General features: G+C 47.3%; 1 protein-coding gene across 3 annotated transcripts in view; it reads right to left on the bottom strand.

Moving 5' to 3' along the window:
- The window catches only part of PIP4K2B (phosphatidylinositol-5-phosphate 4-kinase type 2 beta), a 147,413-nt gene that overhangs the window by 55,306 nt on the left and 76,929 nt on the right, over positions 1 to 15,178 (bottom strand). The gene's annotated exons all lie outside the window — the stretch shown is intronic.

Here is a 15,178-nt window from a genome sequence, read left to right on the forward strand (position 1 = left end):
TTCTAATTATTGCTCCCACAGTTGATTTCTTCACACCAAGCTGCTTGCCTATTGCAGGATTCAGTCTTCCCAGCCTGGTGCAGGTCTACAATTTTGTTTCTGGTGTCCTTCGGCCGCTCTTTGGTCTTCACCATAGTGGAGTTTGGAATGTGACGGTTTGATGTTGTGGACAGGTGTCTTTTATACTGATAACAAGTTCAAACAGGTGCCATTAATACAGGTAATACACAGAGGAGCCTCTTGAAGATACAGGTCTGTGAGAGACAGAAATCTTGCTTGTTTGTAGGTGACCAAATACTTATTTTCCACCATTATTTGCAAATAAATTTATTCCAAATCAGACAATGTGAGTGTCTGGATTTGTTTCCACATTTTGTCTTTCATAGTTGAGGTATACCTACGACGACAATTACAGGCCTCTCATCTTTTTAAGCGGGAGAACTTTCACAATTGGTGGCTGACTAAATACTTTTTTGCCCCACTGTAGATGGTAGCTCACCTCCTCATAGAATGTTAATAGATTGGTTTGGCAAGAACGATTCTTCATGAATCTTATTTAAATATTGATGCTACATTTGCTTTTCTCCAATCTGCTGGTACCATTCCAGTCAGTAGACGGTCAGTAAAAATTAGGAACAATGGTCTGGCAATCACTTGACTGAGTTCCTCCTTAAGGACCCTCGGGTGTAAGCCATCTGGTCTCAGTGATTTATTAGACCCCTTTGACACTGGGGCATTTTTCAGGCGCTTTAGCGTTAAAAACAAACAAAAAAAAAAACCCTGTAAAGCGCCTGAAAGAAGCCTCATCTGCAATCCCAATGTGAAAGCCTGAGGGCTTTCAAAGCCCTTTCACACTGCCAGCGCCCAAAAAACGTTGGTAAAGCGGCGCCAAGACCCCTTTCACACTGGGGCGTTTTTCAGGCGCTTTAGTGTGAAAGCACTTGGGCTTTCACATTGGGATTGCAGATGCAGCTTTTTTCAGGCGCTTTTTTTTAACGCACAAGCGCCTGAAAAAACGCCCCAGTGTGAAAGGGGTCGTAATTTTAAGTTTTTCAAGTCTATTTCTAATTCTATCCTACATTAGCCATGAAGGTGCTTCCTATGACATGTCAGGAGGATAAACATTGCAGTGCTGGTTACAGAATCCCCTGTTTCCCTCGTGAAGACTGAGGAGAAATATAATAAATTCAATACCTTTGCCATCTCTCCATCCTTAGTAACCAAATGCCCTTCATTATTCTTTATGGAAGCAATATGATCTGACCTCCCTTTCTTACCATTTATGTACTTAAAGAATTTCTTGGAATTTGTTTTACTCTCCTCCGCTATGTACTTTTCATGTTCTATCTTAGTCGCTCTGATTGCGATCTTACATTACTTGTTGCATTTTTTGTAAAGATGTAATGCCGATAATGATCCCTTAGCCTTGTATTTTTTGAAGAAGGCCTTCTTATTTGCTTTATATGCATTTTTACACTGGAGTTAAGCGATCCAGGACATTTATTAGCTATTTTAAACATTGGGATGCACTGGTTGATACCGTTATTTAAATATGCTCCTAAAGGGGGGCGTGGCCAGGCAGCAGATGTAGCCGGACGTGTCTGAAGTGAGCTCCGCCGAAAATCCTTCTAATCATCCTGCGGAAGAAATCTATACTCACCCACAGCCACACCGGAGGATTCCTTGTTGCTCGGGGAACACGTACATACCTTTCCTGGTGTCCTGGTCCCGCGATGTCGTCCGGCAAACGGCAGCTGGTGAACAAGCCAGCAGAGCTCATGGTCCAAAATGGCGCGTATGCAGGCCGCACAGCGAGGGAGAAGCACCGCGAGGCAGCCGAAAAGCTGTTCTCCAAGCCACTATTGAAAGAACCTACGGCTTCCTCCAGCACTCCGGAGGACTCACCGAGCGGAGGATCCGAAGCGGATGACACAGTGCCCCTGGAGGACTCGGTGCAGGCCGGACTACTATGGGACACAGTGAGTACTCCAGAGCAGGCCCCAGATAAGACACAGGGCCCAGGGAGTCCTACCATAGAGGGAGAACCCACGCTGAGAGACATATTTACTGCAGTCACTTCATGTAATGTATCCCTGGCAGTATTGACCACAGAAGTAAAAGGGATGAAGTCAGAAATCTCATTTCTCAGACAGGATGCCCAAAAAATGAGAGAAAGAACCTCGGCATTAGAGGAAAGGGTGAGCACCATTGAAGATGACATGGGGCCTATGCAGAGGGACCTAGCCTACAATAACCATTTAATAGACCAACACTCTTCTCGTTTGGAGGAATTAGAGAACAGGATGAGAAGAAATAACGTAAGGGCTATAGGCCTACCTGAGAAAATGGAAGGAAAAAATCCTGTGGAGTTCATTGAGAAGTGGCTGATCGCAGCTTTTGGAAGAGAAGCATTCTCCCCTATGTTTTCTGTTGAACGGGCACACAGGGTGCCATCTAGACCCCCTCAGCCTGGAGCACCGCCTAGACCATTCCTGTTTAAATTCCTACATTACCGGGACAGGGACGCCACTTTACACAATGCCAGAATTAATCCGGCAGCACTGAAGGTTGACAATACTAAAAACCTATTCCCAGACTTTTCTGCTGAGCTACAGAAGAAGAGAAGCAAGTTCCTGGAGGTGAAACGCCGCCTGAGGGACCTCGACTTGAAATACGCCATGTTGTACCCGGCCCGCCTTCGGGTAGAGGTTTTTGGTGCTGTCCAATTTTTTTGATTCCCCGGCCACTGCAGCACACTGGCTGGATCGTGAAGAGCAATCCATCAAAGAGGCGAGGGGTAGACGACCGGCAGACTGAAAAAAAGTTTAATCTGATGACCCAGCATATTATGTGCTCACTTTCCAAGTTGCCTTTGTAAGGCGGTTTTTGTTCACTTTGGTCACTAAGGCCCGGAGTTTTGCTGTTGAGAAGCTCTAAGACACTGTGGTGCGCTTCCACTGTTGCCCCCAATAGGGTTGTTTCAGGCCCTAACTTGCCCCCTGGAAAAATTTCGTTAGCCATGTTGGCTACACTACATATGGTACTAAAGAGCGATGATCCCGCCACGCTCTGCTCTCAGGAAACTGTTCTATATACTTTTTTGTTGTTTTTTCTGTTTTTTTTACTATTTTTTTCTATGCTCTCCCTAGCCTATAGCCCACATGATCACGAAATAGGGTTCCCTTACTGCAGTAGACAGGGGTCCCAGAATGGTAGTATGCTTAGTGCTTGTGATATGCCTCTAACCTCCAAGTTGGTCAAAGATGTTGCTTTAGATAATTTTTACTTATACGGGATAAGATTGTATTCTCCTGCTGATATTGAGATTCCGGTAGTATGTCTAATATAACTAGGTGTCTGTCGTGGAATGTCCGAGGCCTGAATAGTCCGGTGAAGCGCCTTGAGGTACTGCGCACTATTAAAAGACTGGGCGCTGAGGTAATCTGTTTACAGGAGACTCACCTCCCCCCGGGTTCTAACCCAAAACTGGCAACTAGGCAATTTTGCCACCAATACCATTCTACCCACACGGTTTACTCGAGAGGAGTGAGTGTCCTGATCCGTAGTGGTACACAGTACACACTTATAAATGTTAAGATAGATCCGGAGGGCAGATATGTCTTTTTATATTGTTCCCTTTATGGGGTTAAATGTGTGCTAGCGGGAGTGTATATCCCCCCACCATTCTCATCTAATGTATTGAAAACACTGGCTGAATTTGTGTCCTGTCTTCCTGGTATTCCAATCCTAATACTAGGGGACTTTAATAACCTAATGGATCACGAGAAGGACAAACTTAAGACTGGTGCGGGACAGGGGGGGGCAGGATAAGAAGGGTCCCACACCTTTTGCCCGTTTAATTGAGGAATTAGGCCTGTTTGATGTCTGGAGAATGCATAACCCTGATACTAGAGTTTATTCCTGCAGGTCAGCTTCCGTAGGGGGATTGTCAAGGATAGACATGGGTTTCGGTAATGGTCTATTACTACCATTGGTATGGAACTCGGCATATCACCCGAGACACACTTCCGATCATTCCCCGTTTACGGTAGATCTGGGCCTGGGTGTAAGAAGAGGTAAAACACTGTGGAAACTTAATTGTTCTGGCTGTCTCTTATTCCGGAACCAGACCCAATCCCGGCATTACTTGGGGAGTTCTTTAGGGATAACTTAGGCACGGCAGACATTCAGGTGGTGTGGGATGCGGCTAAAGCCTTTATGAGAGGCCAACTTATTAGAACTATCAACCAAATTAAATCGGGCACTAAGGAATGGGAGACACGTGTGTTAGAGGAAGCTCGCAGCTCAGAGGCAGCCTATGTGGCAGACCCATCTAATGATAGCATAAAAAGAAAGTGGATGGCCTCCCATACCATGCTTAAAGACCCATCGTTTCAACTTGCAGAAAACAAAAGGTTCTTCTTACAACAGAGACACTTTTAGGAGGGGGAAAATACAGGTCATATGCTGGCGATCCTGGCTAGATCGCAGCAACCCCCTTCTCATATCGCAGTGGTAGCGGATGCGGGGGGGGACACTATGCCATTCCACACGTTCCATTATAACTTGCTTCCAAGAATTTTTCCAAAACGTATACTTATCTAAGGTCAGCCCCACTAGCGAACAGCTGCACTCTTTCTTGGATAAATATCAGCTACCAAAATTTCCTGGGTCGGATGTAGCCATGCTTAATGCTCCCCTCACCAGTGAGGAACTTCTGGAGGCACTGGCGCAGGCACATAATGGGCGAGCGCCAGGTGCTGACGGTCTTCCCTCTGAGATTTATTGCAGATACTCTGAGCAACTCATCCCCATTTTGTTAAAAGTTTATAATACAGCTTTTGAAACTGGAATACTACCCCCGTCTATGAATGAGGCCCTGGTTGTGGTTCTGTTGAAGCCTGGTAAGGATCCTCTCTCACCAGACTCCTACAGACCGATCTCTCTCTTGACATTTGACATTAAATTGCTGGCTAGAGTTCTGGCCACCAGACTCTCCAAATGTATTCACCAAGTAATACATAGGGATCAGTCGGGCTTCATCCCTACGAGGTCCACAGCACAAAACCTGCGTAGGTTATTCCTAAATATACAGGTGCCGGTGGACAACCCAGGCAATAGAGCTATATTCTCTCTAGATGCGGCCAAGGCATTTGATAGTGTTGAATGGCCTTATCTTTGGGAGACTCTGCATAGATTTGGGGTGGGACCATCCTTTCTAAAATGGGTCCAACTACTGTATAGCTCCCCGACTGCAAGAATGAGAATTAATGGGGAGGTCTCTGACTCTTTCAGGCTCTTCCGGGGCACGCGGCAGGGGTGCCCCCTGTCGCCCCTGCTGTTTGCCCTAGCCCTAGAGCCCTTGGCAATACATATGAGAGCTTCACCCGACATTACAGGTTTCATCAGGGGTGCAGGGCGGGATGTCATCTCTCTATTTGCAGATGATACACTGCTGTATTTGGGTGACACTCAAAAGTCGCTGGGGAATGCGATGTCCTTGATCGCAGGCTTCGGCGAACTATCAGGATTCAGCATTAACTGGAACAAATCAGTACTTATGCCTCTAGACCCCCTAACAGACAGTCTGCCTGACTGCGCCAGGGATATTGTGGTAGTAAATGAGTTTAGGTACTTGGGAATTCTGGTCACGCCGGACCCCTCCCAATATCTCTTTGAATCTGGCACCATTGCTACAAAAATTCAGACAGAAATGTGCGTCCTGGAAAAAACTTCCACTATCAGTTACAGGCAGAGCGAACCTCATTAAAATGGTGTGGGCCCCCCAGCTTCTGTATGTTTTCCACAATACCCCGATTTGGATTCCCCACAGGTGGTTTGCTCAGATTGATGCCCAGTTCAGAGATTTAATTTGGGGTGGCAAGGTGGCACGTATAAAACTTACCACACTACAACTAGCCAAGGACCAAGGTGGTTTAGCTGTCCCTCATGCTCGCTACTACTTCATAGCATCACAAATACAGCATCTAGGAGACTGGGGGGAGGTAGACCTCAGAGACCCAATACGAGCCATACTACTCCCGTCGGGGTCAATACTACCGGCGGTGTCTTACTTGGAAGCAGGGCTCACACACCTGGACCAGACCCTACCTACAGTGGTGCTGCTGAATACGCTGTGGAAATACGTTCGTTCCAGTCTCAATGTCAGGGGGGTATGCCCCTTTACTCCCATTTGGAAAAATTCCTACTACAGGGAACTTTTTAAACTAGAAGGCTTCAGGACCTGGGTAAATGCAGGTATACACTATATCACACAATTGTTTAGTGGCCCAACCCTTAAATCGTTTATTAATCTGCAGGAAGAGTATGGTCTGGACAGAACTCAGTTCTATAAATACTTACAACTAAGACATGCAGCTCAGAGGGAAGTCAGGCTATCTCCAATTTTGCTAGTGAGGCACCCCCTTCATAATGATGTGCTTTTTAATGTAGACAAGAAGGGCATGATTTCTCTAGTATACTCCAGACTGCTTAATGTAACTCATGATGCATCGGTATTACCGTGTAGGAAAGGGTGGGTATCGGACCTAGGTCCCATCGACGGGGATACATGGGAGCTGTGTTTGACCTCTGCCCCACTGGTCTCGGTATCGGCGCAACACAGACTTTCTCATCTATTTCTCCTCCATAGAGTATATAGAACACCCACTCGTCTACATAAATGGGGTATACGGGATTCCCCAATATGCCCAAAATGTAATGTGCAGGAGGGAGATTTATTACACATGATGTGGAAGTGTCCAAAACTCTTCCGATACTGGAACTATGTTATTGATACTATATCCCAGGCTTATGGCTTTCCGTTGCCTCATGACCCGGTGGTGTGCCTGCTGGGTGGCCTCGAGATACCCTCGCTGTCTCCCAGTGGCCATACAGCCGTACTTAGACTACTGTATGTTGCTCGCAAGGCCATCGCCAGATATTGGATCACTCCCCGAGTGCCTTCAGAGGGTCAGTGGGTAAAGCTGGTAAATAACCTACTGATAAGGGAAAAGGTCACATACCAACATAGAAATGCTCTTAAGAAATTCTACTCATTATGGCAACCCTGGCTGGATGTGCCAGGCCTGGGACCCACGCAATTGATTATGGAAAGGCTATTGCAGGGATAAAGGGGCAGGATATGAGTGGAGATGGGCTGGCAAAACGTGGGATGAATACTGCTCAAATAGTTTTTGATCCTTGGAGCGGAGTGTGGGGCGAGGGATTCAGAATCAGGAGGTGGTTTAAGAATCAATGTGATTGTTACAATTGTAAATGTTATTCCTTGCATTATGATGGGGTAGGTTAAACAATTATTGCAATCAGAGGGTAGGGTAATTCAGGATAGCAGGCCTGGATGCATATTGAATAATATTGTATCCGAAGTACAGGTAGACTATGGCTTTTCTTGGCTGCTGTCTAGTGGGGGTAAGCCCCTCACATGTTTGATTTAGCTCATGTAATTATAATTGCACGAAGTTTACCTGCCTTTCTCTTAAATCGTCATAGGATTACCCTGAATGTAATGATACTGTCTGTGTATGTATCCTAAAGTATTGTTTGACTATTTTTTGCATCAATAAACCTTTTTCTTGATTTAAAAAAAAATATGCTCCTAAAGCATACCCATTTTTCCTCAGGTTTTTTTTTCTTCCCAAGATTTTATCCCATTTATATCTTCTAGTAAGGATTGCAGTTTAGGGAAGTTGGCTCTTTTAAAATTCAGCGTCTGTTTCAGATTTATGTGATTTATCCTAAAACAAATTGAGCGTTTCCTTAAAGGGGTTGTAAAGGTACAATCAGCGTTTTTCAGTGTGGCTTTTTTTTTTTTATGGATAAAAAACCTGCAAAAAAACGCTGGCACCGGAGTGTTTGAGCGGTTTTTGGCATTTTGCATTTTTTCCGCCGAAAAACAGCAAAAAATAAAAAGTTAAATTAAAAAGCCAAAACGCCAATAAACTACAGTTCATCAGCTTCAGTGTGCATGGAGCCTTAAGGCTTTGTAGCTTCAATATGTTAGCATTTTTTTGGTCTAGTGGATACTCTAAATATTTTGGAGTTTAATGTTAAAGCGGAGGTTCACCGCTAAATTGCTATTTTTACCCTTAGATGGATGCTCATTTAGTCTAGGGGAATCGGCTAGTTGTTTTAAAATCGAAGCTGTACTTACCCGTTTAGAGAGCGATCTTCTCCGCCACTTCCGGGTATGGGCTGCGGGACTGGGCGTTCCTTCTTGATTGACAGTCTTCCGAAAGGCTTCCGACGGTCGCATCCATCGCGTCACGATTTTCCGAAAGTAGCCGAACGTCGGTGCGCAGGCGCAGTATAGAGCCGCACCGACTTTCGGCTACTCGTGATGCGATGGATGCGACCGTCGGAAGCCTTTCGATTGTGACGGAGAAGATCGCCCTCTACAACGATAAGTACTGCTCGGATTTTAAAACAACTAGCCCATTCCCCTAGACTAAATGAGCATCCATCTTAGGGTATCTAAGGGTAAAAAAACATTTATGGGAGAACCCCCTCTTTAACCAATAAAGTGCAACAAGAATCATAGTTTGACTCCCATTTACAAGGTACCAAGAGATAGATAGATATAGATATATATATATATATATATATATATACACACACACATACATATATACACACACATACACACACACAAACACACACACACACACACACACACACCTTATAGAAAAGGGGTTAAAAGGTTTTTAAATCTACTGCTAGAAAATGGAAGTATATTGATGTATATAAATGGCAATAATAGGATTTTTTTGTACTCACCGTAAAATCCTTTTCTTTGTCGTCCATGGACAGATACAGCCTTCACAAGTCTTGACAAGTGGGTTATGTTCCTGTTCATAGGAGATGACTAGGCAGAACGTTAAAGTAACATGTTTTTAAATATCTAACAGAATTAAACAGCCCCGCCCAGGGGGCGGTCCCTCCGGACATAACCCTCCTCCCTGCAGCATGCAGCCTCAGTTTGTAACAAACAGTACAAACCTAAAAAAGGAGGAGGAGTGGGTGCTGTGTCCGTCCATGGACGACAGAGAAAAGGATTTTACGGGGAGTACAAAAAAAATCCTATTTTCTCTTATAAGTGGGACGTCCCCAAGCAGTGTAAAAAAAACAACAAGGGGTGGGAACAGTATCAGTAAAAACAAACAACTTCACCCCAAACAAGCAGAGCTCTCCAAAGGAGCAGGTGCAACTTTAAACAGCCGCCTGCAAAACCTTGTGGCCGAAGGAAGCATCTGAAGATGCACTCACAGCAACCTTGTAAAATTTGGAAAAGGTATGAACGGACTACCAATTTGCCGCCTTACACAACTGTGAGACAGACGCTTGATGTCGAAAAGCCCAGGAAGCACCAATTGCCCTGGTTGAATGTGCCTTGACCGGAAAGGGGGGTGCCCGCCCCTTAAGAGCATTAGGCCTGTATGACGGTCTGCCTGATCCACCGAGAAATGGTGGACGACGAGACCACCAGGCTCTTTTGTGGACCAGACACAAACACAAAAAGGGAGTCAGATCTCCGAAAATGAGCCGTAGCAGACAGGTACACCCGCAAAAATCGTACAACGTCGAGAGTATGTAGCGTAACCTCCTTAAGATGCGCTGGCCGAGGACACAAGGAGGTACAATGTCGTTAAGGTGAAAGGCCGAAACCACCTTCGGAAGAAAGGAAGGTTGTGGGCGCAACACCGCCTTATCCTTATGGAGAACCAAGTATGGCAGCTTGCAAGACAAGGCCGCCAACTCAGAAATACGTCTGACAGATGTAATGGCCATGTTCTGAGATAGTGTCAAGAGAAAAATCTCTCTGATGTTTTCAAAAGGAGGGTCCTGAAAAACCGAGAGCACCAGATTCAAATCCCATGGAGGAAGAGGTGGTTTAAGAGGGGGGAAGTATATGACGAACCCCCTGCACAAAAGGTACCCACCAGAGAATGGGCCGCCGAAAGAACACAGCCAAGGCCGAAATCTGTCCCTTAATGGTACGTAAGGCAAGTTTCTGATCCACTCCACTCTGTAAAAACAGCAGGACCCTAGAAACCGAATAAGTCTGTGGACACCACTCCATCTCTTCACACAAAGAGATGTAGGCCTTCCAGGTACGATGGTAGATCTTCCTGGAAGAAGACTTCCTGGAAGAATACCTGGCTTTCAATAGCCATGCCGTTAAAGCAAGCGACTGTAAAGCAGGATGAAGTATGGGACCTTGAGACAGAAGGTCATCCCGTATTGGCAACCGCCAGGGTACATTCGCCACCAGGCACACGAGATCGGCGTACCAAAGACGCCAAGGCCAGTCTGGAGCAATTAGAATCATCGAGATCCCCTCGGCCTCCACTATGCAGAGCAGCCGAGGAAGCAACTTCAATGGGGAAAAGGCATAAATTAGTCGATACTGTCCCCCAGGGCCACCAACGCATCTGCCCAGTGATCTCTGGACCTGGCCAGAACCACGACACCTTGCGGTTGAGGCGAGAGGCCAGCAGATCCACGTCCGGTATGCCCCACCTCCTGCAAAGGAGTTGAAACGCCTACGGATGCAATGTCCATTCTCCCTGGTCCAGCATCTGGCGACTCAGGTAGTCTGCCTGCCAGTTTTCTACGCCCGGAATGTAGACGGCCGACAGAGCCAGCACGCTTTTTTCCGCCCACCATAGGATGTGAGCAACCTCGGACGCTGCAGCCGAGCACTGTGTTCCCCCATGATGGTTGACATAAGCCCCCACCGTGGCGTCGTCCGACTGGATCTTGATTGGGCGACCTTGAAACCTCCTCGACCACGAGGAGAGGCATAGCCTGATCGGCCGAAGTTCCAGGACATTGATCAGCAGACAGGATTATTTTAGAGTCCAGCAACCATGGGCCTACTGGACCCCCCAGACGCCCCCCAACCCGTGAGGTTGGCGTCCGTCGTAATTACCGTCCACTGGAAGGGAAGAAACGACTTCCCGGACCGAAGAGCTGGGGATCTCAGCCACCAATTCAGAGAGACTGACTAGGTGGCTTACCTGAATCTGACGATCCAGAGACAATGGAGATTTGTTCCAGTTGGACAGGATCTCCTGCTGCAACACTCGAGTGTGGAACTGGGCATACAGTACTGCCTCGAAGGAGGCTACCATCAGACCCAGGACTCGCATGCAAAAACAGAGAGACGGCCATTTGCAGGATGCCAACAGCTTCACTGCAGGCTGAATAGTCTGCAATTTTTCCAGGGGAAGAAAGACTCGCCTTCGAGGAGTCCAGAATCAACCCTAGGTACTGCAAGCGCTGAGTCGGTACCAGGACCGACTTCTGGATGTTTAACACCCACCCGAATTCTTGTAGGGTCTGGCTGGCTATAGACACATCCACCTCTAATTCTGAGCCAGAAGCTGCTCTCAGAAGAATATCAAGAATTTGAGCGAGAGACTATTGAATTGGGCTTTGAGGGCACACAGTACAATTTGTATAGAAAACTAGAAATTTATTAATATGAAATATCATAAGATCAGACAGACCTAAAATCAAACCATAGAAATTAGGTCAGTAACTGGTACTACAAGGGTAATAGCAACAAGTATACAATCTTATTATGCACAAGCTTCGTTTACAAAGCACAGTTACAGGTACAGTGTTGAGTTGTATATCCCATGTAGTATTCCGGAGGTTAATGGAGGGCTTGCTCTACATGTTACGCGCTTAGCGCTTCCTCAGGAGCATAAGATATTGCATAAGTATTGCATAAGTAGTAGTGCTGAAAATACTGGGCTGGTTGCAGGTAAGGGAATAGGTAAATCTAATGAGGCAGTCTGTAAATCCTCATTCCATAAGGTAGAGGATATAGTATAGGACTACCAAGACAAGATCCTGCAGCCCAATTAGCACACGAGTCCACGCCTGTCCCCAGTGGAAAGGATGACGCCGATGTCATCCTTTCCACTTGGTAGTCTTATACTATATCCTCTACCTTATGGAATGAGGATTTACAGACTGCCTCATTAGATTTACCTATTCCCTTACCTGCAACCAGCCCAGTATTTTCAGCACTGAACCACCACGCATGCACACCCCTGGATTTGAATTTTCATTGCTTACCAGCAATTGACTGCCCGAATACCTTTATAAATCCGTGTTTATGATAATACCCCCACGTTAGACTGGACCGATACATTCTGTGTATACCCAGCCACTGTGGGGTTAATACACGATTGTCGCTTGTTTATTCCCAATGCGGCCTACTTATGCAATATCTTATGCTCCTGAGGAAGCGCTAAGCGCGTAACATGTAGAGCAAGCCCTCCATTAACCTCCGGAATACTACATGGGATATACAACTCAACACTGTACCTGTAACTGTGCTTTGTAAACGAAGCTTGTGCATAATAAGATTGTATACTTGTTGCTATTACCCTTGTAGTACCAGTTACTGACCTAATTTCTATGGTTTGATTTTATGTCTGTCTGATCTTATGATATTTCATATTAATAAATTTCTAGTTTTCTATACAAATTGTACTGTGTGCCCTCAAAGCCCAATTCAATAGTCTCTCGCTCAAATTCTTGTAATATCGGGGCGTTGGCACACCATTTATAGGTGCATTCGCAGTACCACCCTGCGACATATGCACGTTAAAACAGGCCCTGACGCTAGTCCAAAAGGGTCTTCCCCTATCGCAAAGCACATAAACCACTGGTGACCTGCGCAAATTGGGAAATGCAAGTATGCTTCCTTGATGTCCAAGGATGCCAGAAAGTCCCCCAGATGGAGCGCAGCCACCACCGAGTGAATGGATTCCATGCGGAACTTTCTTACTCTCACAAAGGAGACTACAAACAGATTTAAATAAAAACCCTGAAACCTCTCGGAACGGGTAAAATTACCCCGCAACTTAGCAAGTCTTGCACTGCCCCCAATAGGGCAGACCGACGATCCGGAAGGAGAGGGAGAATGAAGGGAAAGAATCTGTTCGGTGGAGAGGAAAGACACTATCTTGTACCCCGAAGAAATCACACCGCAGACCCACTGGTCAGAGCAGCGAGGTCCACCGGGCTGTGAACCTGCAAAGTCATCACCCCACCCATGAGTCGGGCAAGGGCAAAACTTCACACGGTGGCGGGCTTGGAAGCCGGTTTGTTCGGCTTACGCACCCAGCTGAGCCCTTGTTGGCCTGGGAGGGTTTACCCGTGGACACCGACTGACGAAAATACCTCTTCTGAGTGGGAAACGAAGGACCCGGCTTACAACGCGGCTATTTCCCCTTGGTGGACTGAGGGAGGAGAGTGCTCTTACCCCCAGCGACATCCTTAATGTCGTCCAGCGAGGTACCAAAAAGTCTCTCACCCCTGAAGGGTAAATCAGCCAGGGCTTTTTTGGATGCTTGGTCAGCGGACCAGCATTTCAGGAAAATCAGGCGGCGTAAAACCACTGCCGAAACAGAGGCTCTGGATATCAAGGGGGCTGCATCCAGCGTAGCATCACAGACATATACAAGGCCCTGGACCAACTGGTCGGCCAGTCAAATAAATTCAGGAGGGAGCTGGTGCTCCTCCACAGTCTGGTGCAAAACCTTTGCGCATTCAGTGAGTGTCTGAGAAACTAAGGTAGCAGCCACAATACGTTGCAATGCAGACCCTAGCATGGTAAACATGGAGCGGGTCAGCACCTCGGACCTCCTATCAGTATGGTCCTTGAAGGCAGGGGTCACTTCTATAGGGAGAGTGGTCACCTTATTTAACCGGGCATACGGGGGGCCAACCACCGGAGGAGAAGCCCGTTTTTTCAAAAGGCTGTCCTCAAAAAGGGACCGCCAAGCGCTGAGGAACCACAAAGGACTTCTGCGGCTTTTCCCATTCCTTATCAATGAACTTGTCAAAAAGGACACAAGGAAAAACCTTAACAGAGCGGTCCGACATGTAGGACCCAAAAAAAACTGAACCCTCAGTGGATGACTCAGCTGCACTATCCAGCTTAAGGGAGTCCCTTACAGCACTGATAAGCGCACTAACAAGTGCCCTGTCCTGTACTGACCCAAGTGAGGAGTCTTCCTCACAAGGAAGGTCCTGGACCACATCCTCTGACAACCCAGAACCATGGTTCTGTGCCGCAGCCAGGCCCCGGGTCTGAGTCAGAGCATTCCCCAGGAGATGGTGGGGGAGGGGGCACTTTTTACCCCCTTACGCCCGCACGCCGTTTCCACCATGGCAACAAATGTTTCCATGGGAACTGCAGGTGCAGGAGCACTGGCTGCCACCTCTGGCATGTTTGGGGAAGTAGAGCCAGATACTGACTCCATAACACAGGGACCTATTCAAGAACTGAAAAAGCCCACCCTCCTTGCTGCGCTGACCGGGGGGGGGGGGGTTACCCAGGGGACTCACAACCCAACAAGAGACTGCTTAGCGCCGCTGCCCGCCCTCTGTACAAAGCGTGTGCTGTGAGGAAAAAGCTGTGAGGTAAAAATCTGTAAGGAGATATGTGCTGCACGCCGTATAAAAAGCCAGCACTAGAGGCCAAAACCCCACACAAAATGGCCGCCGGACGCCTCAGAGAGAACAGGGCACGGCCACAGTAAAATGGGAATTTTCAATGCAAACAGCAGACTGCAAAAAAATGGCGCTGGCAAAATGGAGGCGAAACGCGATGTGGATGAGAAGGCCGAATGGGGCTTTCCCAAGGCAAAGCACACCCCCACAGCTAAAAATGGGCCCAGACACCCCACAGTCCCCCGGGTGGGAAAAGGAGCCCCCCCACAGGTCCACCCCAGTAGCAGCGGTAGCGCAGCAGAGGAAAATATGACAGAGTGCAGGGAAAGGAAGGATAGGAGGACCCCCTAACCCCAGGAAAGCGCAGCCGTACCGACCCGCCGAGGCAGGAAGGACTGTACTTACCCGTCCATGCAAGGACCCCCTGGCGCATTCCTGACAGGCATACAACCGTGTTGGAGTAGCTGTTGGCCCGGTCCACTGTGAGTGAGACAACACCACAGCCCAGTCATGTGTGGACCCTGAAGCAACAAGCTCACCGGCCACTCCCAGAGTCATGGGGTATGTCGTGGCAGACCCAGCCCTTAGCAATGGTGTGCTCACGCTCGCTGGCCGGACTGAGGAGACTACAAGGATCTATATTATCCAGCCTGTCACCCAGCCGGCAGTTAATAGAAGATTC

Source organism: Rana temporaria, chromosome 12, assembly GCF_905171775.1.
Source record: "Rana temporaria chromosome 12, aRanTem1.1, whole genome shotgun sequence".
Lineage (NCBI taxonomy): Eukaryota > Metazoa > Chordata > Amphibia > Anura > Ranidae > Rana > Rana temporaria.